The sequence below is a fragment of the Ascaphus truei genome, chromosome 12 (genome assembly GCF_040206685.1).
Source record: "Ascaphus truei isolate aAscTru1 chromosome 12, aAscTru1.hap1, whole genome shotgun sequence".
In the NCBI taxonomy this organism is placed as follows: Eukaryota; Metazoa; Chordata; class Amphibia; order Anura; family Ascaphidae; genus Ascaphus; species Ascaphus truei.
Window position 1 is genome coordinate 16,242,991 of NC_134494.1, and position 23,253 is coordinate 16,266,243.

The 23,253-nt window shown below is 48.7% G+C and overlaps 1 long non-coding RNA gene across 1 annotated transcript in view; it reads left to right on the forward strand.

Annotated features, from left to right (window-relative positions):
* The first annotated feature begins 1,204 nt into the window (after positions 1 to 1,204).
* Positions 1,205 to 23,253, forward strand: part of LOC142463927 (uncharacterized) — a 55,042-nt gene continuing 32,993 nt past the window's right edge. The window contains exons 1-2 of the long non-coding RNA XR_012787543.1: positions 1,205 to 1,496; positions 13,817 to 13,915. This is a non-coding gene — a long non-coding RNA (uncharacterized LOC142463927). The remainder of the gene's footprint in view (positions 1,497 to 13,816; positions 13,916 to 23,253) is intronic.

Genomic DNA, 23,253 nt, shown 5'->3' on the forward strand with positions numbered 1-23,253 from the left:
GGCATGACCAATCATGAGCCAGACCTGGTGCCCTCCTCTTGGCTGTACTTAAGGGCAGGTACCGCCCAAATTTAGTAGTGCCTTCACCCACGTGAGGGAGGCAGGTCACACAGTGGAGAGGCTGATTATTGGGCCTTCTCCAGTCCTCTTCCCTCCGGGGGAGAGTGAGTATGGACCATACCTCTGCCTCTGCTAGGGAGACAGGGAAGAGCAAGGATGGCTGTGGGGGCCCTTGGCCTGTAGTGATGGTCCAGGGACCATCCTTCAGTGGTAGCTGAGTGAGACTACATTGGGAAGAACCCTGCCTTGTTCCTGTGCTGTACAGAAGAGGTAATAAACCGTTCCTGTTGTTATATACCTCCTGCCTGGTGCGTGACCTTACTGTGGGTAGAGGTAATAGTTCTACCGTGGGAGATCACCTTCAGTTCCTGGAGCCTACGGCAGATGGAGGCGCTGCACTGCTAAAGAGATATGTAGGGTATGAACCCCAGAAGCCTAGTCCTGTGTCTCCATTACCACTGGCACACGACTCAGCCCTCCTGTTACCAGCAGGTATCATGCACCACACGATAAGTAATGGCCAAATCTCCCAACGGGTGGGGGAAACACTGCTACACATGTAAAGAATTTGCTAAAAGTCTCCGTGTTAGCCTTCAACAGAAGGTAAAAACACATAAACCGGCGCCTCAAAGAAATAAAAATAATAGTCTGACCGAATATAGTCCAATAAAGCTGGGATGAGTTCCAAGGAAGTATCTTCAATGTAGACTCAAACAAACAAACATAAAAGACGACAACATAGAAGAAAAAAAGAGAAAAAAGATCATAGTGCAACTAAAAACAAAAGATCACTGATAAGGTATGCAAGAAATGATAGCAGTTTAATACAATGAATAAAAATAAATATAAAAACAACAAACACTTGATTGTTGGGCAAGAGACACTAATAAAGCAATGGCATCCAGTGGGGATAAAATTAAAACCCTACTTACAGCAAGGCTGATAAACGTGAGCCTGTAGCACAATGTCACTTTTCACTCTGAAGCACATGTGCAGCATCCAAAACAAAAGAAGGTAGTTTCTCTATATATCCATGTTTTAAAAAGCGTGTGCTGTTCTGCTTTGGAGCACAGTTCTTGGACACCTTTTTTTGTTTGACTCGGTGGATTACAAGAGCTCCCCGGCACTCGCGTGTGTTCTTCCCCTGTCCCTGCCTATAGTGGTGACGTCACTGACATCGCGAGACCTCTGGTCCGCGTGGTTTGCTTCAGTGAGTCCCCCGGCAGCACTGAGTTCAGGCTGTTGCCAGTTTTGCTTCCTGCTCATGTGCTGACTCGTGGGTGTGTGGACAGCGGTGTTTTTCGGCGGTGTGGACCCTCAAGAGCGGTGCTTCCCAGCGGTGTGGAGCTTCCAGAGCTAGAGCTGTGCCATCTCTCTCCCAGGCTTCAGAGTGAAAAGTGACATTGTGCTACAGGCTCACGTTTATCAGCCTTGCTGTAAGTAGGGTTTTAATTTTAGCCCCACTGGATGCCATTGCTTTATAAGTGTCTCTTGCCAAACAATCAAGTGTTTGTTGTTTTTATATTTATTTTTATTCATTGTATTAAACTGCTATCATTTCTTGCATACCTTATCAGTGATCTTTTGTTTTTAGTTGCACTGTGATCTTTTTCTCTTTTTTTCTTCTATGTTGTCGTCTTTTATGTTTGTTTGTTTGTTTGAGACTACATTGAAGATACTTCCTTGGAACTCATCCCAGCTTTATTGGACTATATTCGGTCAGACTATTATTTTTATTTCTTTCAGGCGCCGGTTTATGTGTTTTTACTGTGTATATTGGTTTGTGTGACCTATTTTTTTCCTGGCTGCCTCCACTCCAATATTTGAGTGTGTATTCCTATTATGTTAGTTGCTTAATTGTCACTAATTTTTTATATTAATTGCATTAGCGCTGTTCCCACTGCCCTTCCCCTTCTTCAACAGAAGGTGGCAACCCTGGGTAGGAGGGGTAGAGGGGAAAAAGGGTGAGAGAAGGGAGAGTGTAAGAGAAAGGGCGGGGGAGTGTGAGAGAAATAGAAGGAGAGAGGCGGGGGGCAGAGTAAGAGAAAGAGAGGGGGGAGGGCCTCGCAGGGGAAAACTAACGGCAGCCCTGTGTGTATACATGTCGTGGTGTGACAGTGTGTGTGTATGAGTGGGGGAGGCTGGTACTGCGGCTGCCTGCACTGTACCTGTGCTGTGTATATATGTCATGATGTAGCAATGTGTTTGTGGGGGGGGTTGTGGAGGGGGCGGAGAGACTAGCACTATGGCTGCCTGCACTGCACCTGTCCTGTGTATAAACCGTACAGTCTGGTAATGTAACGCAGAATTTATTACCATGTTCAGGATGAGGCATAAAAACCAAACACCTTCAACTTGGCAAACGTTTATTTCAAATGGATACATTCTGCGACATAACACGGAAGAGAGAAATGATTGATTTGCCTTCACTTCCAGAAAGCAGACAGCGTACAAAATTACCCAAAAGCACAGCAGAGACTAGAGCTCAATCAATACATTCACCAATCGGTCAAAGGTCAAAACCAAGTGGCTGCTGAGTCGTTAAGATGCAGTGTATCAGGTTGCTAAGCAACCTAATAACCACCCTTAACGCCCATGGCTATTTTAATTGAAAGGTGTAATATAAATCTTTTTGTTTAGGATCCCTTTAAAATCTATGGGGCAACTGATATTACATAGTAGATGAGGTTGATAAAAAAATATATGTCCATCAAGTTCAACCTATGCTAACTTTAGCGACAGAGGGTGATCCTACTGAAGTCCACTGGGCCAGCTAATCTGTGTAAGAGGGTAAACTTATTGACTTCTACCGGGGCCAGCTGAGCTGTGTATGAGGGGAGTTGAAAGGTTTGCAGCTTAAATGGAGACATTCTAGCTCCGCCAAATAATGCTACACACTAGCAATTAATTAAAGTTCAATTAACACAGTATTTAGGTTTAACCGATTTTTAAAAGGCCGGAAGTTGGTTCCTTTGGGATTTTCGGACTTGTAGAGTCATCATTTCTTCCTCACCAGAGATTTGGGTAGCGGAGTATCTTCACTCAGGCTGGCGATGAGATGGCCAACTGCTGGACATATGGACCTGCTGCTCCTCTGAGTGGCTTCCAAAGCGTCATTGTCTGATAGGCTGCCGGAGACAAGAGGGTTGTTCTCAAATTTCCCCTGATTGACCTTAATGAAAGAGCCCCTTTAACCCTCCCACTAAGAGTAAATATGTCTTCCAGGCTTCCTGTTGTAGGCGACCAATCAGTAACAGGGACCAAGGGTGTCTGCTTTTCTGATTGGCTCATGAGGCAGGATGCTGATTGGCAGCAAAACTATTGTTGATTATTGTGCAATTCCACCCTGAAATGTATTTCAAAAACATCTCTGACTCTATTCTATACCATGGTGACTGTGGCTGCTATTCCCTCTCCCAGAATCCTTTACTCGTTTCCCCCTCCAAAGTGGGGCTAGTGACATCCACAGACTGGAATGAAAGCTTCAGCTCATTCTAGCTGCCATTTTCTATCCCGCACATCAGGTATTTTCAGAGGCACAATTAAATATTTCTTATGTCAGAGATGGCAACCTTCAAAAACCAAAATAAGTGAGACTGGAGGGTTCTGGCCTTAAAAATGGCATTTTAATAGAAAAGTGATCATTATTATCTGTGAGCTTTCACGAATACTAAAAATCAATGAGCATGACCCCAAATCAGTGAGTCTGACTGGCAAATTTATCATGTTTTGTCCAAAAAAGGAAAGGGTTAATTTCTGACCCGGGAATTTGGGATCCGGGTGTGCGCTGGTATTTCATTTGATCTTTACCTCTCAAACTCACCTGTCATTCAGAAAGGTTTGGTACAACCAGATAAAGCAAACTTCCTCAAATGTATGATCCCCTTCCTCTGAACTATTCACAAAACGTGGTTCTGTGTTGCTAAAGCAAAGGAATAATAGATTAACCAGGACATCATTCGATGTAGTTGACAATGGTTTTATGTTAAAAAATGGTGTGTGCCATTTATATACATACATACATAGTTACATAGTAGATGAGGTTGAAAAAAGACGTAGGTCCATCAAGTTCAACCTATGCTAAATTTAGACAACAGATACTTTATCCTATATCTATACTTACTTATTGATCCAGAGGAAGGCAAACAAAAAAACCCATTAAGGGGAAAAATTAATTCCTGACTCCAAGAATTGGCAATCGGATTAATCCCTGGATCAACATCCTTCCCATGTATACTTATTTGGTATATCCCTGTATACCTTTCCCATCTAAAAAGATGTCCAACCTTTTTTTGACCAAATCTATTGTATCTGCCATCACAGTCTCCATGGGTAATGAATTCCACATTTTAACTGCCCTTACTGTAAAGAACCCTTTCCTTTGTTGCTGGTGAAATTTCCTTTCCTCCAACCTTAAGGGATGGCCCGAGTCCTTTGTACTGCCCGTGGGATGAATAGTTCTTTTGAAAGCTCCTTGTATTGTCCCTGAATATACGTGTATATGTATTTGTGTATCCCAGGCAGCAGTGGAAGGATTGTATGCAAGAGATAATGGGGGAAAACAGGGGTGCAGACCTGTGGAACGTGAATATGCTCACAAGTGGCATTTTAATTTACTGTATGTGTGTGTATATACAGTATGTATGTATAAATATATATATATATATATCTCTCAAAAACAAGGAACAAAGAGTAGCGCTATAAGTGTGATAAGTAAGTTCTAATGTGATGGTGAATAGGGCTAAATTATTAAATAATCAAATAGTGCTTATATAATATTACTAAATAAAAATTAAAACAATAAGAAAATAAGAATAATAAAACCATATAACGTGACTATCGGAGAACAAACCAGTCCAAATGATGGAAACAGATGAGAAAAAAAGTTCAGATACAGAGATTAATTGTCAGTCAATGTGGAGTAGGCCGCTCCTTGGTTGATCTAGCCAGATCAGAAGAATCTAAAAAAGAAGCACCAGCTCCATGGCATAATATTGTTTGTAAAATTGACAATTTATTAAAAAGGAAAAAGTGGCCGCCAGGAATTGCACTCACTTCAAATAGTGAAAAAGCATTCAAGGGAGACAGTCTGTAAACTGAGACTGTAGGAGGGTAGAAAGCCAGATATTGCTGTAGATATACACAAGAGGTAAATGAGGATACTTATCCGTGGCTGGATGGAAGATGGTAGTCAGTGGAAGCAGGAGGGGTGGTGGTGTTAGGCAGGTAGCTGAAACACCATCCGGTGTAGTAGGAAAATATCCAGTTGTCAGCTACTTCACTCCATGTGCCCGACGTGAAATCATAGTCCCAGCATTCAGACCTTAGAGCACCCAACTCCGCAATAACAACTCTGTTTTGCGCGGAAGTATCCTCTACCTTTCTTCGTGTGTAATAGGAAATTGGCAGACCTCGACACAGCCTCAACCTGCGTGATGACGTCAGTGCGTCACTACGTCACTGCTGGGACTATGATTTCACGTCAGGTACATGGAGTGAAGTAGCTGACAACTGGATATTTTCCTACTACACCGGATGGTGTTTCAGCTACCTGCCTAACACCACCACCCCTCCTGCTTACACTGACTACCATCTTCCATCCAGCCACGGATAAGTATCCTCATTTACTGCTTGTGTATATCTACAGCAATATCTGGCTTTTTATCCTCCTACAGTCTCAGCTGGTTTACAGAGTGTCTCCCTTGAATGCTTTTTCACTATTTGAAGTGAGTGCAATTCCTGGCGGCCACTTTCTGCTTTTTAATAAATTGTCAATTTTACAAACAATATTATGCCATGGAGCTGGCGCTTCTTTTTGTCTTTGTATGTATATATATATGTAAATACAACTGTATGCTCATCTGCATGTCTTAGGCAGGTTTGCAACCCCGCCTTTCCCCATTATCACCCAGCACACAGCACTTCCACTGCAGCAAGGGATTCTGGGAAATGACATGCAAATGAGCACACAGTGCCACTTTTTGCTTCAAAAAACATTTTTAACATGGTTCCCTATAGGCTTAAGCTTGCTGCATGGTCACAGCTTTGAGCACAAATATATATATATATATATATACACATACAGACAGACAGACACATACAAGTGGGGATATTAGGTAGAAAATAATAATTAAAGTGCTTTTGTTGGTGTGTGTATGTAATTTGTCACAGTTTAGTGGAGTTGGCTTTCCAGGTTGGGGAACAATTGTGTGCTGTGTTGAATTTGTACCAGTTAGTACATTATGGGTCACAACTCTTTGGGGCTATTTGGTTTTGGGGAGTGCTCCTCGTCATCAATAATACATCTGCCAGTCCAGAGTTCCAGCAGTAGGGATTACAATGCCGCTGGTTCAAGGTCACTATTGGGCAGCCTGGCAAGGTCATCCGGTTGCATATCATTTTAATAAGCCTTAACGCGTTGTGTGTTTATTTAATTCAAAGGAAGCTAGAGGGCCTCTAGGGCATCCTGTATTCCTGGGACCCAGGAGACACAGGTCTGCACTTAGAGGTAGTTGAGCGGGGCGTACTGCGAGTGGGCCTGGGACAGTGCTTGGTGGGCCTGGCAGAAAAAAGGGGGGCTTGGCCGATCCTGGGAGTTGCGTCCGACTTCCGATAGGAACCAACAACCGGGGGTGGCTGGCCAGTCCCACTTCCCTGCCAGGCCTGGGGTAGTTGGTATGATGCTCCTCCCCCCTGACCGCGGCTCTATAGGCCTGCACCGGTCACACATTCTTGCCTGTACCTGCGTTTGGAGGTGAGAAGAGAGTTGATATAGTTTCTCATGGCCACGTCATTCTTCATCTTGCTGAGCTCGCTGGTAAACAGACCATCCGCGTGTCTCTGAAACCTGCTGTAATATACGGCCAGATATATCATTAGGGACATGCTTTGAGTACAATAAGTCTCTTTAATTAGCGTCCTGCAAAGGGTCTTGATGCAGCTTTTGGACTCTCTGATCCTGCTAATTTCATACTAGGGCAGCAGAGTGCAGTTTTTCACGCTGACACTCAAGGTAATGTAAATATATATGGCACATACATGTTTGCAAAATGTTGAAATATAATAATTTTGAAATCATTTAATATACTGTATCTAAAATGATATTGCAATAAGCTTATGGTCCTTCTACTGTACTTCAAAATGTTTTCCGATGTGGTCTTTTGGAGAACTGGTTGAAGAGCCCATGTGTACAGTATACAGAGCCTCTAGTGTGAGAAGGTGGAACTGCAGCTAGAAATTACGTTTCTCTCTCTCTCTCTCTCTCTCTCTCTCTGTCAGAATATATTGCTATCATAGCCATTATGTGTGTGTTTACTATCATTATATCACATGCTACTGCACCGACACACTTTATTCGAGCAAATACCCAGTATGTACCTGGCAGATACCTGGAATGCGCCGCTTCTCACCTCTGACAAGCCCCGTTGCGTTTGCCTTCCCAGCCTGGGTTCATGCCTGGCTGACGGGCGGCTGATCTGTTAAATGATAATGATTAGGATTTAATAGGCTGCAATGCTTCGCGTGTCTACCAGATGGCATAAATTCATGAATTGTAATGCAGTATATATATATATATACTGTGCAGTATTGCAGCCAGCGGGAATAAAATGCTTCAATCCCTGCCTGAAAATACCTCAATGCACTCGGGCAGAAAACAGTCACAAACCTCAATACACCCGGGTATACCCGAATTCGTGGGACTAGCCGAGCTCGAATAAAGTGTGTCGCCAGTGTATATATTAGTTTATATAACACTGTTGCAGAGTAGATGCAACTACACACGCGGGTTCTTTGGATAAGGCTTATTTATTTTAGCCTTAAAACATACAACACACCAAAAACAAATAGCTTCTCATCAGCAAACAAAAGAAAAATAGCTTATCTTCAACATGGCAAACAAAGCAGGTTCTCTTCAGCATGCAGGACACAACAGTTCATAAAAAATGTACTTTGCAAACAGACCTTATATCAGTAATCTCTTCAGTAACTCACTCCTGTCTCCTGACCAGCTAGCTGTATGTGTGCACATCCTGGGTTTTTTAACACACCTTGATTAGGCAGCTGGGATTCAACTAATTGCCATGAGCTTCCCAGCTGAAGTTAACCTCATCACTGCAGACTAAACATATGTCTGCAAGGCATATAGCTGGTGGCTTTTATTCACCCTGTCACATTCCTCCCCTGTTAGTGTGTGGCTGGGGCTACGTACGGCTGAAGCCGACCATCCACCCCTTCTCTTGAAAAGAAATCAGCATTTGCGTTTTCTTTTTTTCCGGCCTGTGCTGAATTTCAAATGAGAAGGGTTGGAGGGCCATATACCACCTAGTTAACCTAGCATTGGAATCTTTCATACTATTTAACCACTTCATTGGAGCATGGTCCATCACCAAAGTAAAATGGACTCCTGCCAGGTAATGCCTCAAATCCTCGATTGCCCACTTTACTGCGAGGCACTCCTTCTCAATCACTGAGTAGTTTTTTTCCCTCAGGAACAATTTCCTACTCAGGAAAAGGATAGGGTGTTCAACTCCCTCAAACTGTTGTGACAACACTACCCCTAACCCTATCTCTGATGCATCTGTTTTCACTACAAAAGGGATGTTGAAGTCTGGGCTTCTAAGGACGGGACCCTCTGATAGACACCTTTTTATGTCCTCAAAGGCTCTCTGACACTCCCTTGACCATACCACTTGTGTAGGGGCACACTTTTTTGTGAGGTCCGTTAAAGGGGCTACCACTTCCGAGTAGTTGGGGATGAACCGCCGGTAGTATCCTGCTAAACCCAGCAGAGAGCTTACCTGCGTTTTTGTTTGGGGGGTCGGAACTTCATTCAGGGCAACTACCTTGTCGGCTAGTGGCCTTACTTTTCCACCTCCCACTGCATACCCTAAGTATTTGGTTTCCGCCTTACCCAAGGCACATTTCTTAGGGTTGGCTGTGAGCCCTGCCTCTCTTAGAGATTTGAGGACCGCTTTCAGCCTATTTAGGTGGGCCCGCCAGTGTTTACTATAAATGACAATGTCATCTAGGTAGGCTGCGGCATAAGTCCAATGGGGTCTCAGCTCCTTATCCATGAGTCTCTGAAATGTGGCTGGGGCTCCATGCAGTCCAAATGGCATTGTCACAAACTGGTATAAACCCATGGGAGTGGCAAAGGCTGTTTTGCACTTGGACTTTTCCTCTAAGGGTATTTGCCAGTATCCTTTTGTCAAGTCCAGCGTGGATATATATTCCGCGTTACCAAGGGCGTCAATTAATTCCTCCACCCTTGGCATCAGATATGCATCAAACTTGGATACCGCATTGACATTTCGGAGGTCCACACAAAATCTTACCTTCCCATCGGGTTTAGGGACCATAACTAGTGGACTACACCACTCACTGCATGATTCCTCAATCACTCCTAAGTGTAACATTTCTTGTACCTCCTTCTCTACCAGGGCCCTACGACTTTCAGGCAACCTATAAGGACGGGAACGTACTTTTACCCCACGTGCTGTCTCGATCGCATGTGAAATTAAGTTAGTTTGCCCTGGTAAATCAGAAAAAACATCATGGAATTGTGTAAGTATTGCTAACAAGTCCCCTTTTTGTTCAGAGGACAACTGTTTACCCATTGGGATTTTATCATCACCCACGATGTTCTCCCGTGGGGGCTGAGGACCCAAGTCCGTTTCCTCCTCCACCGGGTGGATGAATAGAGACTGCTGCATCTTCCAGGGTTTCAGCAAGTTCACATGGTAAATTTGTTTACCCTTCCTGGACCCTGGTTGAGCGATCTCGTAATCCACATCACCCGTGCGGCGGAGTACTTCGATTGGGCCCTGCCATTTGGCCAGGAGTTTACTCTCGCAAATGGGTAATAATAACATCACCTGGTCTCCCGGGTGAAACACTCTCATGTGAGCATTCTGATTGTAATGTCTCTCCTGACTGTCCTGGGCTGATCTAAGATTCTCCCTAGCAAAATGGCCGACCACATCTAGGCGCTTCCTAAGGTCTAGTACATATTGCAGGGTATTCTTAGAAGGGGACCGTTGTTCCTCCCAGGACTCCTTTCACGTCTAGGCCCTTGTAGATTTGGGCTCTGGGAAAACTCTGGTCTTCCAGGAACTGTTACCGCCTAATGTGTGTTCTTTTGACTCCCCATGGAGTATAGAATGTATACACGACGATGTAAAGCGGTATCCAACGGCCAAAATAAGGCTACAGGTAAAAGGCCAGGAGGCCTACCTCGAAGTAGGAGTCGCTCCTTGGCTCCCTGCCCCCGTTGTGCTCGGCCAGGACTGGCCTTTCTTTTCGGACCTAATGGCTCCAGTCTCTCACGAGGAGCCTTATTCTATGGCTCAGGAGAACCCTGGCAAACTGTTTCCATTCTCGGCAGACCTTTTTCCCAGTAGACACCGGGTTCAAAAGACTTGGAAGCAAAGACGCTCTGACAAACAGGACTGGTTGCAGAAATCTGGGTCTCAAGGTGACCATTCTAATAGCCAGAAGTCACAAGTGATGACTGTGGATGGCCAGAGGGAGGGGGATATGGGCCCTGGAGATTTACCAGACCTATACCTCCCTGATTTTCACCAGAGGCAAAGGGAAGACCAAGTCCTTGCAAGACAGTATGATAAGGTGGTATAAATTGATGAGCAAATTTTGAATGCACAGGGGGTGATAGTATTCCCCCATTTTGAGTTATCAAATGATATCCTGTATAGGGTGAATAGGCAGACACAAACAGGGGAGGTCAACAGACAGATATTGGTTCCCAAGGCGTTTGTTAAATCTGTGTTCACTCTAGCCCATACTGTCCCTTGGGGTGGTCATCTGGTCAGGTATAAAACATTGGACCGTATTTCATCCCTATTCTATTGGCCAGGGATGCATTGCTAAGTTATGTGCGGCATGTCTGGAGTGCCAGCTAACTAGTCCAAAGGGACAAAAAGCAGCCCATTTGGTTCCTCTACCCTTGGTGTCAGTTCCCTTTGAGAGGATTGGGGTAAACTTGGTTGGACCTCTAGAACCTTCTGCAAAAGGACACAGGTTTATTCTTGTAATAGTTGATTATGCAACAAGATATCCTGAGGCGTTCCCCCTGAGAACAGCAACGGCGAAGCAAGTAGCCAACAAGTTGTTGGAGCTGTTCCCACGGGTTGGACTTCCCCAGGTTATGTTGACAGACCAAGGTACAACTTTTATGGCTAAACTGATGCTGGATGTCTTAAAATTACTAGAGGTCATATATATATATATATATATATATATATATATATGTGTGTAACCATGTGTAGTTTTGGGGTTATATGTCTTTCTCCTCCTGTGCAATAATCCCTGGTAAGGGCAGGTTTGCCAGGAGTGATCATGGGGTTTTCCCCCACACACTGGTGCTGTGTATTATTCAGTGAAGGTAGTGACATCAGGCTGTGTCCAATTACAGTGACACAGGGGTGGTGCCTATTGAATCTATTTAATATACAGCACTTCCTGAATTTAGGCAGTGTCTCACCCCTCATGAGTGAGACTAGTCTGACCTCGAAAACTGCCAGGGCTCTGGCAGATTTTGTGGCCCTCCCTTAGGGGAGAGGTGTGGGAGACTATTACCCTTACTCCATCAGGGAGTAAGGGAAGAGCAAGGACAGCTTCTACGGCCCTGACTAGGAGTGGTGTCCAGGAACTTCCTTTGGGTTGGCAACCTACGATGAGCAGCTAAAGACAGGCCGCTATGATGGGCAGCATGTTCATGGAGGCTGTAATAAAGGATGCCAAAGATAAAGAACGCTTCTGTCCTGATTGTGGAATCACTCGGGAAGAAGGTGCACACAGAGGTTCTCTTTCAGAGACTCCTCCCTACTACGCTGGGGGTTTGGAAGAGATGGAGGCGCTGTACCATGAGTGAGTATGTCTCAGCTATACCTCATAAGCCAGTCCTGATGCCATCCCCTATACCATCGCGGGAGAATCAGGAATTCTGTAAGCCAGCAGGTGCACCACACTACACCTCATGTAACATGGGTTGGGTTCCTGGAGATAGGGCTCATATGAGATTGAGCCAGGGAAACACATATATATATATATATTGTGCTGGTCATCTACTTTTGTATGTGGACATCCCTCTGCTGAGCATCCAGGCAGCTAAGTATTGACAAAGTGGCATATAGGGGAGTCTCAAGTAAACAGCACTAGGATCTAAGCAGCCATTTTGTTTGCAGCCATTTTGTTTGTCTGTTCTTGTCCCTGTTTGATGTTTGTCTGCATGAAAGCACTGCTCGGGTTTGAAAGATGTTTTCGCTCTCAGTAATGTGTACGGATACCAGCCCTGGCCAGCCCAGTTGCAAAGGAAGGAGGGAGCGTACAGCCTTGAGAAGTGGGATCAGAGTTAGATTCGACTTCTCAACATTGAAGTGTCTGGTGGAATCAGAGATAGAAATCACTTCTCACATTCACCCCCTTACAGAATACACAAACACCCAGATGCGTATATGGGAGAAAGGTTACTGAGCTTGCATAATGATTTTCAGCTGATTTTCTCATATTCATTTGTTTTTCTTATACATTTCAGTTATTTTCTATGACGTACAAGTCACCCCATACATTGACCACTAATTTGTATTTTTTCTTCACGCTTTCACAGTATATACTGTGTGTGTATATATGTGTTGTTTTTTTAAATATTATATTTGCATTACTATTCATATTATACTATATCTTTGTACACTTGTGAGGTACCCCCGCTACAGCTTTTAATTGTGAATAGAGGAACTGGTGCTGCAAGGGGCAAGTAAAGTGATGTACTAGAAGATGAACAGAACCCCTGTAGATAGCACTCTTTTCCGGTGTGAGATGATGAATAAATTAAAATTGCTTTATTTATTGAACAACTTCGTTAAAACAATGGGGTTTAAAACAATTATTAAATAGTACCAAGTTTTGCCAAATCTTGGAATTAGTGGTTCCAGAGGAGTGTATAAAGGATGTTAATATCCAGTGTTGGGATACTCACTGGCCCTAGTGTCCCTCATATAGAGTGATTGACTAGAGATTGATATGGTGGTAGGAACGGTGATTGGGACCATATATGTAGTGCCACAGTAATTGAATACTAATAGGTGCGCTAACACAATAAACCTTAACTTTGCTGCTATATACTGCAGCCAGTTGTGTAATGTTGATTTGTGAATTGCAAATTTAGGTTGTTGTGCACCCAATGGTGTCCACTTACACCAACAGTGGAATTCATTGGTGTATAAGTGCAAATAGGTTATACTGATATAACGTGTGAGCCCCGGATCTGTGGTAGCAGATCTAAAGTTAACACTAGTATTCATAAATTACTGATGAAAGTAGTGGCACTGCTGAAACTCCTGTATGTTCTAATACGGAGTTGTCTGCTAAGTGCTGCTCCTTATAGGGTGAATAGACCGATCAGCTGTATAAGACCTTTCCCTAATGGGTGCAGTACTACTCCATATGTGGTGATAGACTGGCACTCCAGAGGTTAATGACTGGATAGTCATGTGCATTTATATATAGTCACATTATATAAATATTTTTTTCTTACACCTACAGTACACACACATATAGACACATGCCATATATATATATATACACACACATACCCACATACACACACACACACGACTATGGGGGTTATTCACTAAGCTCCAATAGTGCACTATCACACGGAAACTCCCAATAAAGTTTCACGACTGTCCCCTCATAGTCTCACACACTACATGCTGATGTATTTCCCTCACCTCTCCAGGGCAGGAAGAGACGCGGAGAACGGGAACAGGACAGACAGCAGAACCAGCGCCGGCCCCAAACAGACCAGAGACCCAGCCATGACTCCACACCCTGAAAGGCAAGCACTGACGTCAGGGACATAACGAGCGGCCATTTAAGGAGTCCGCAAAAAATGATTTATCAACAGTTTCTTTGCATCCGCATGAAATAGCTGCCTAACTTTTTCGCTGCAAGAGGTGCTTACGACACTTTATGTTTTACAAGTATACTGTAAGCTTTTTTCCAGAGACTCATTAGAGGAGCGGTTTACCCTGACCTGCTGCTGTATGACCTGGCTCTTTGAATACATTTTTAAATATTTAACATTTACACAGGCAGACGCGCTCATACACAGGCAGACGCGCTCATACACAGGCAGACGCGCTCATACACAGGCAGACGCGCTCATACACAGGCAGATGCGCTCATACACAGGCAGACGCGCTCATACACAGGCAGACGCGCTCATACACAGGCAGACGCGCTCATACACAGGCAGACGCGCTCATACACAGGCAGACGCGCTCATACACAGGCAGACGCGCTCATACACAGGCAGACGCGCTCATACACAGGCAGACACAGTGTTACACAGGCAGACGCACTCATACACAGTGTTACACAGGCAGACGCGCTCATACACAGGCAGACGCGCTCATACACAGGCAGACACAGTGTTGCACAGACAGACGCACTCATACACAGGCAGACACAGTGTTACACAGGCAGACACAGTGTTACACAGGCAGAGACACTCATACACAGGCAGACACAGTGTTACACAGGCAGACGCACTCATACACAGTGTTACACAGGCAGACACGCTCATACACAGTGTTACACAGGCAGACGCGCTCATACACAGGCAGACGCGCTCATACACAGGCAGATGCGCTCATACACAGGCAGACGCGATCATACACAGGCAGACGCGCTCATACACAGGCAGACACAGTGTTACACAAGCAGACGCACTCATACACAGGCAGACGCACTCATACACAGGCAGACACAGTGTTACACAGGCAGACACAGTGTTACACAGGCAGACGCGCTCATACACAGGCAGACACGCTCATACACAGGCAGACGCGCTCATACACAGGCAGACGCGCTCATACACAGGCAGACGCGCTCATACACAGGCAGACGCACTCATACACAGGCAGACGCGCTCATTCACAGGCAGGCGTGCTCATACACAGGCAGGCGTGCTCATACACAGGCAGGCGCGCTCATACACAGGCAGACGCGCTCATACACAGGCAGACGCGCTCATACACAGGCAGACGCGCTCATACACAGGCAGACGCGCTCATACACAGGCAGGCGCGCTCATACACAGGCAGACGCGCTCATACACAGGCAGACGCGCTCATACACAGGCAGACGCGCTCATACACAGGCAGACGCGCTCATACACAGGCAGACGCGCTCATACACAGGCAGACGCGCTCATACACAGGCAGACACAGTGTTACACAGGCAGACGCACTCATACACAGTGTTACACAGGCAGACGCGCTCATACACAGGCAGACGCGCTCATACACAGGCAGACACAGTGTTGCACAGACAGACGCACTCATACACAGGCAGACACAGTGTTACACAGGCAGACACAGTGTTACACAGGCAGAGACACTCATACACAGGCAGACACAGTGTTACACAGGCAGACGCACTCATACACAGTGTTACACAGGCAGACACGCTCATACACAGTGTTACACAGGCAGACGCTCTCATACACAGGCAGACGCGCTCATACACAGGCAGATGCGCTCATACACAGGCAGACGCGATCATACACAGGCAGACGCGCTCATACACAGGCAGACACAGTGTTACACAAGCAGACGCACTCATACACAGGCAGACGCACTCATACACAGGCAGACACAGTGTTACACAGGCAGACACAGTGTTACACAGGCAGACGCGCTCATACACAGGCAGACGCGCTCATACACAGGCAGACGCGCTCATACACAGGCAGACGCGCTCATACACAGGCAGACGCACTCATACACAGGCAGACGCGCTCATTCACAGGCAGGCGTGCTCATACACAGGCAGGCGTGCTCATACACAGGCAGGCGCGCTCATACACAGGCAGACGCGCTCATACACAGGCAGACGCGCTCATACACAGGCAGACGCGCTCATACACAGGCAGACGCGCTCATACACAGGCAGGCGCGCTCATACACAGGCAGGCGCGCTCATACACAGGCAGACGCGCTCATACACAGGCAGACGCGCTCATACACAGGCAGACGCGCTCATACACAGGCAGACGCGCTCATACACAGGCAGGCGCGCTCATACACAGGCAGGCGCGCTCATACACAGGCAGGCGCGCTCATACACAGGCAGACGCGCTCATACACAGGCAGACGCGCTCATACACAGGCAGACGCGCTCATACACAGGCAGACGCGCTCATACACAGGCAGACGCGCTCATACACAGGCAGACGCGCTCATACACAGGCAGATGCGCTCATACACAGGCAGGCGCGCTCATACACAGGCAGGCGCACTCATACACAGGGACGCGCGCTCATACACAGGCAGGCGCGCTCATACACAGGCAGACGCGCTCATACACAGGCAGGCGCGCTCATACACAGGGAGGCGCGCTCATACACAGGGAGGCGCGCTCATACACAGGGAGGCACGCTCATACACAGGCCGGCGCACTCATACACAGGCAGATGTGCTCATACACAGGCAGACGCGCTCATACACAGGCAGACACAGTGTTACACAGGCAGACACAGTGTTACACAGGCAGACGCACTCATACACAGGCAGACACAATGTTACTCAGGCAGACACAGTGTTACACAGGCAGACACAGTGTTACACAGGCAGACACAGTGTTACACAGGCAAACTCGCTCATACACAGGCAGACACAGTGTTACACAGGCAGATGCCCTCATACACAGGCAGACACAGTGTTACACAGGCAGACGCACTCATACACAGTGTTACACAGGCAGACACACTCATACACAGTGTTACACAGGCACACGCGCTCATACACAGGCAGACGTGCTCATACACAGGCAGACGCGCTCATACACAGGCAGACGCGCTCATACACAGGCAGATGCGCTCATACACAGGCAGACGCGCTCATACACAGGCAGACGCGCTCATACACAGGCAGACACAGTGTTACACAGGCAGACGCGCTCATACACATGCAGACGCGCTCATACACAGGCAGACGCGCTCATACACAGGCAGACGCGCTCATACACAGGCAGACACGCTCATACACAGGCAGACACAGTGTTACACAGGCAGACACAGTGTTACACAGGCATACACAGTGTTACACAGGCAGGCGCGCTCATACACAGGCAGGCGCGCTCATACACAGGCAGGCGCGCTCATACACAGGCAGATGCGCTCATACACAGGCAGACGCGCTCATACACAGGCAGACACAGTGTTACACAGGCAGACGCGCTCATACACATGCAGACGCGCTCATACAGAGGCAGACGCGCTCATACACAGGCAGACGCGCTCATACACAGGCAGACACGCTCATACACAGGCAGACACAGTGTTACACAGGCATACACAGTGTTACACAGGCAGACACAGTGTTACACAGGCATACACAGTGTTACACAGGCAGACGCGCTCATACACATGCAGACGCGCTCATACAGAGGCAGACGCGCTCATACACAGGCAGACGCGCTCATACACAGGCAGACGCGCTCATACACAGGCAGACGCGCTCATACACAGGCAGACACAGTGTTACACAGGCAGACACAGTGTTACACAGGCAGACACAGTGTTACACAGGCATACACAGTGTTACACAGGCAGGCGCGCTCATACACAGGCAGGCGCGCTCATACACAGGCAGGCGCGCTCATACACAGGCAGGCGCGCTCATACACAGGCAGGCGCGCTCATACACAGGCAGATGCGCTCATACACAGGCAGACGCGCTCATACACAGGCAGACACAGTGTTACACAGGCAGACGCGCTCATACACATGCAGACGCGCTCATACAGAGGCAGACGCGCTCATACACAGGCAGACGCGCTCATACACAGGCAGACGCGCTCATACACAGGCAGACACAGTGTTACACAGGCATACACAGTGTTACACAGGCAGACACAGTGTTACACAGGGATACACAGTGTTACACAGGCAGACGTGCTCATACACAGGCAGACACGCTCATACACAGTGTTACACAGGCAGACGCTCTCATACACAGGCAGACGCGCTCATACACAGGCAGATGCGCTCATACACAGGCAGACGCGATCATACACAGGCAGACGCGCTCATACACAGGCAGACACAGTGTTACACAAGCAGACGCACTCATACACAGGCAGACGCACTCATACACAGGCAGACACAGTGTTACACAGGCAGACACAGTGTTACACAGGCAGACGCGCTCATACACAGGCAGACGCGCTCATACACAGGCAGACGCGCTCATACACAGGCAGACGCGCTCATACACAGGCAGACGCACTCATACACAGGCAGACGCGCTCATTCACAGGCAGGCGTGCTCATACACAGGCAGGCGTGCTCATACACAGGCAGGCGCGCTCATACACAGGCAGACGCGCTCATACACAGGCAGACGCGCTCATACACAGGCAGACGCGCTCATACACAGGCAGACGCGCTCATACACAGGCAGGCGCGCTCATACACAGGCAGGCGCGCTCATACACAGGCAGACGCGCTCATACACAGGCAGACGCGCTCATACACAGGCAGACGCGCTCATACACAGGCAGACGCGCTCATACACAGGCAGGCGCGCTCATACACAGGCAGGCGCGCTCATACACAGGCAGGCGCGCTCATACACAGGCAGACGCGCTCATACACAGGCAGACGCGCTCATACACAGGCAGACGCGCTCATACACAGGCAGACGCGCTCATACACAGGCAGACGCGCTCATACACAGGCAGACGCGCTCATACACAGGCAGATGCGCTCATACACAGGCAGGCGCGCTCATACACAGGCAGGCGCACTCATACACAGGGACGCGCGCTCATACACAGGCAGGCGCGCTCATACACAGGCAGACGCGCTCATACACAGGCAGGCGCGCTCATACACAGGGAGGCGCGCTCATACACAGGGAGGCGCGCTCATACACAGGGAGGCACGCTCATACACAGGCCGGCGCACTCATACACAGGCAGATGTGCTCATACACAGGCAGACGCGCTCATACACAGGCAGACACAGTGTTACACAGGCAGACACAGTGTTACACAGGCAGACGCACTCATACACAGGCAGACACAATGTTACTCAGGCAGACACAGTGTTACACAGGCAGACACAGTGTTACACAGGCAGACACAGTGTTACACAGGCAAACTCGCTCATACACAGGCAGACACAGTGTTACACAGGCAGATGCCCTCATACACAGGCAGACACAGTGTTACACAGGCAGACGCACTCATACACAGTGTTACACAGGCAGACACACTCATACACAGTGTTACACAGGCACACGCGCTCATACACAGGCAGACGTGCTCATACACAGGCAGACGCGCTCATACACAGGCAGACGCGCTCATACACAGGCAGATGCGCTCATACACAGGCAGACGCGCTCATACACAGGCAGACGCGCTCATACACAGGCAGACACAGTGTTACACAGGCAGACGCGCTCATACACATGCAGACGCGCTCATACACAGGCAGACGCGCTCATACACAGGCAGACGCGCTCATACACAGGCAGACACGCTCATACACAGGCAGACACAGTGTTACACAGGCAGACACAGTGTTACACAGGCATACACAGTGTTACACAGGCAGGCGCGCTCATACACAGGCAGGCGCGCTCATACACAGGCAGGCGCGCTCATACACAGGCAGATGCGCTCATACACAGGCAGACGCGCTCATACACAGGCAGACACAGTGTTACACAGGCAGACGCGCTCATACACATGCAGACGCGCTCATACAGAGGCAGACGCGCTCATACACAGGCAGACGCGCTCATACACAGGCAGACACGCTCATACACAGGCAGACACAGTGTTACACAGGCATACACAGTGTTACACAGGCAGACACAGTGTTACACAGGCATACACAGTGTTACACAGGCAGACGCGCTCATACACATGCAGACGCGCTCATACAGAGGCAGACGCGCTCATACACAGGCAGACGCGCTCATACACAGGCAGACGCGCTCATACACAGGCAGACACAGTGTTACACAGGCAGACACAGTGTTACACAGGCAGACACAGTGTTACACAGGCATACACAGTGTTACACAGGCAGGCGCGCTCATACACAGGCAGGCGCGCTCATACACAGGCAGGCGCGCTCATACACAGGCAGGCGCGCTCATACACAGGCAGGCGCGCTCATACACAGGCAGATGCGCTCATACACAGGCAGACGCGCTCATACACAGGCAGACACAGTGTTACACAGGCAGACGCGCTCATACACATGCAGACGCGCTCATACAGAGGCAGACGCGCTCATACACAGGCAGACGCGCTCATACACAGGCAGACGCGCTCATACACAGGCAGACACAGTGTTACACAGGCATACACAGTGTTACACAGGCAGACACAGTGTTACACAGGGATACACAGTGTTACACAGGCAGACGTGCTCATACACAGGCAGACACGCTCATACACAGGCAGGCGCGCTCATACACAGGCAGGCGCACTCATACACAGGCAGACACAGTGTTACACAGGCAGACGCGCTCATACACAGGCAGACACAGTGTTACACAGGCAGACACAGTGTTACACAGGCAGACGCACTCATACACAGGCAGACACAGTGTTACACAGGCAGACACAGTGTTACACAGGCAGACACACTCATACACAGGCAGAGGTGCTCATACACAGGCAGAGGTGCTCATACACAGGCAGACGCGCTCATACACACGCAGCCGCGCTCATACACAGGCAGACACTGTTACACATGCAGACGCACTCATACACAGTGTTACACAGGCAGACACGCTCATACACAGTGTTACATAGGCAGACGCGCTTATACACAGGCAGACGCACTCATACACAGGCAGATGCACTCATACACAGGCAGACACAGTGTTACACAGGCAGACACAGTGTTACACAGGCAGGCACAGTGTTACACAGGCAGACACACTCATACACATATACATACACACTCATACACATACACACTCATACACAGGCAGACACAGTGTTACACAGGCAGACACAGTATTACACAGGCAGACACACTCATACACAGGCAGACGCGCTCATACACAGGCAGACGCGCTCATACACAGGCAGACGCGCTCATACACAGGCAGACGCGCTCATTCACAGGCAGACGCGCTCAATCACAGGCAGACGCGCTCATACACAGGCAGGTGCGCTCATACACAGACAGGCGCGCTCATATACATGCAGACACATGCAGACAGACACAATGATATACACACAGACACCCTGTTACTGTGTCTGTGTGTCTGTGTGTTGCAGTGTGCCTGTGTATGTAGCAGAACCTTTGTATGTGTTAGTGAATTTGTGCAGTGGGATACAAGGCCTCAGCTGCTGGCAGTTTGGTAACCTCCGCAGCATTAAGTAACCGAGGGCACCATTAACCCTTTTCCTTTCAGGGGCCAGCGTTACGCAGGCAGACGCGCTCATACACAGGCAGACGCGCTCATACACAGGCAGACGCGCTCATACACAGGCAGACGCGCTCATACACAGGCAGACGCGCTCATACACAGGCAGACGCGCTCATACACAGGCAGACGCGCTCATACACAGGCAGACGCGCTCATACACAGGCAGACGCGCTCATACACAGGCAGACACAGTGTTACACAGGCAGACGCACTCATACACAGTGTTACACAGGCAGACGCGCTCATACACAGGCAGACGCGCTCATACACAGGCAGACACAGTGTTGCACAGACAGACGCACTCATACACAGGCAGACACAGTGTTACACAGGCAGACACAGTGTTACACAGGCAGAGACACTCATACACAGGCAGACACAGTGTTACACAGGCAGACGCACTCATACACAGTGTTACACAGGCAGACACGCTCATACACAGTGTTACACAGGCAGACGCGCTCATACACAGGCAGACGCGCTCATACACAGGCAGATGCGCTCATACACAGGCAGACGCGATCATACACAGGCAGACGCGCTCATACACAGGCAGACACAGTGTTACACAAGCAGACGCACTCATACACAGGCAGACGCACTCATACACAGGCAGACACAGTGTTACACAGGCAGACACAGTGTTACACAGGCAGACGCGCTCATACACAGGCAGACGCGCTCATACACAGGCAGACGCGCTCATACACAGGCAGACGCGCTCATACACAGGCAGACGTGCTCATACACAGGCAGACGCACTCATACACAGGCAGACGCGCTCATTCACAGGCAGGCGTGCTCATACACAGGCAGGCGTGCTCATACACAGGCAGGCGCGCTCATACACAGGCAGACGCGCTCATACACAGGCAGACGCGCTCATACACAGGCAGACGCGCTCATACACAGGCAGACGCGCTCATACACAGGCAGACGCGCTCATACACAGGCAGACGCGCTCATACACAGGCAGACGCGCTCATACACAGGCAGACGCACTCATACACAGGCAGGCGCGCTCATACACAGGCAGGCGCGCTCATACACAGGCAGGCGCGCTCATACACAGGCAGACGCACTCATACACAGGCAGACGCGCTCATACACAGGCAGACGCGCTCATACACAGGCAGACGCGCTCATACACAGGCAGATGCGCTCATACACAGGCAGGCGCGCTCATACACAGGCAGGCGCACTCATACACAGGGACGCGCGCTCATACACAGGCAGGCGCGCTCATACACAGGCAGACGCGCTCATACACAGGCAGGCGCGCTCATACACAGGGAGGCGCGCTCATACACAGGGAGGCGCGCTCATACACAGGGAGGCACGCTCATACACAGGGAGGCACGCTCATACACAGGCCGGCGCACTCATACACAGGCAGATGTGCTCATACACAGGCAGACGCGCTCATACACAGGCAGACACAGTGTTACACAGGCAGACACAGTGTTACACAGGCAGACGCACTCATACACAGGCAGACACAATGTTACTCAGGCAGACACAGTGTTACACAGGCAGACACAGTGTTACACAGGCAGACACAGTGTTACACAGGCAAACTCGCTCATACACAGGCAGACACAGTGTTACACAGGCAGATGCCCTCATACACAGGCAGACACAGTGTTACACAGGCAGACGCACTCATACACAGTGTTACACAGGCAGACACACTCATACACAGTGTTAC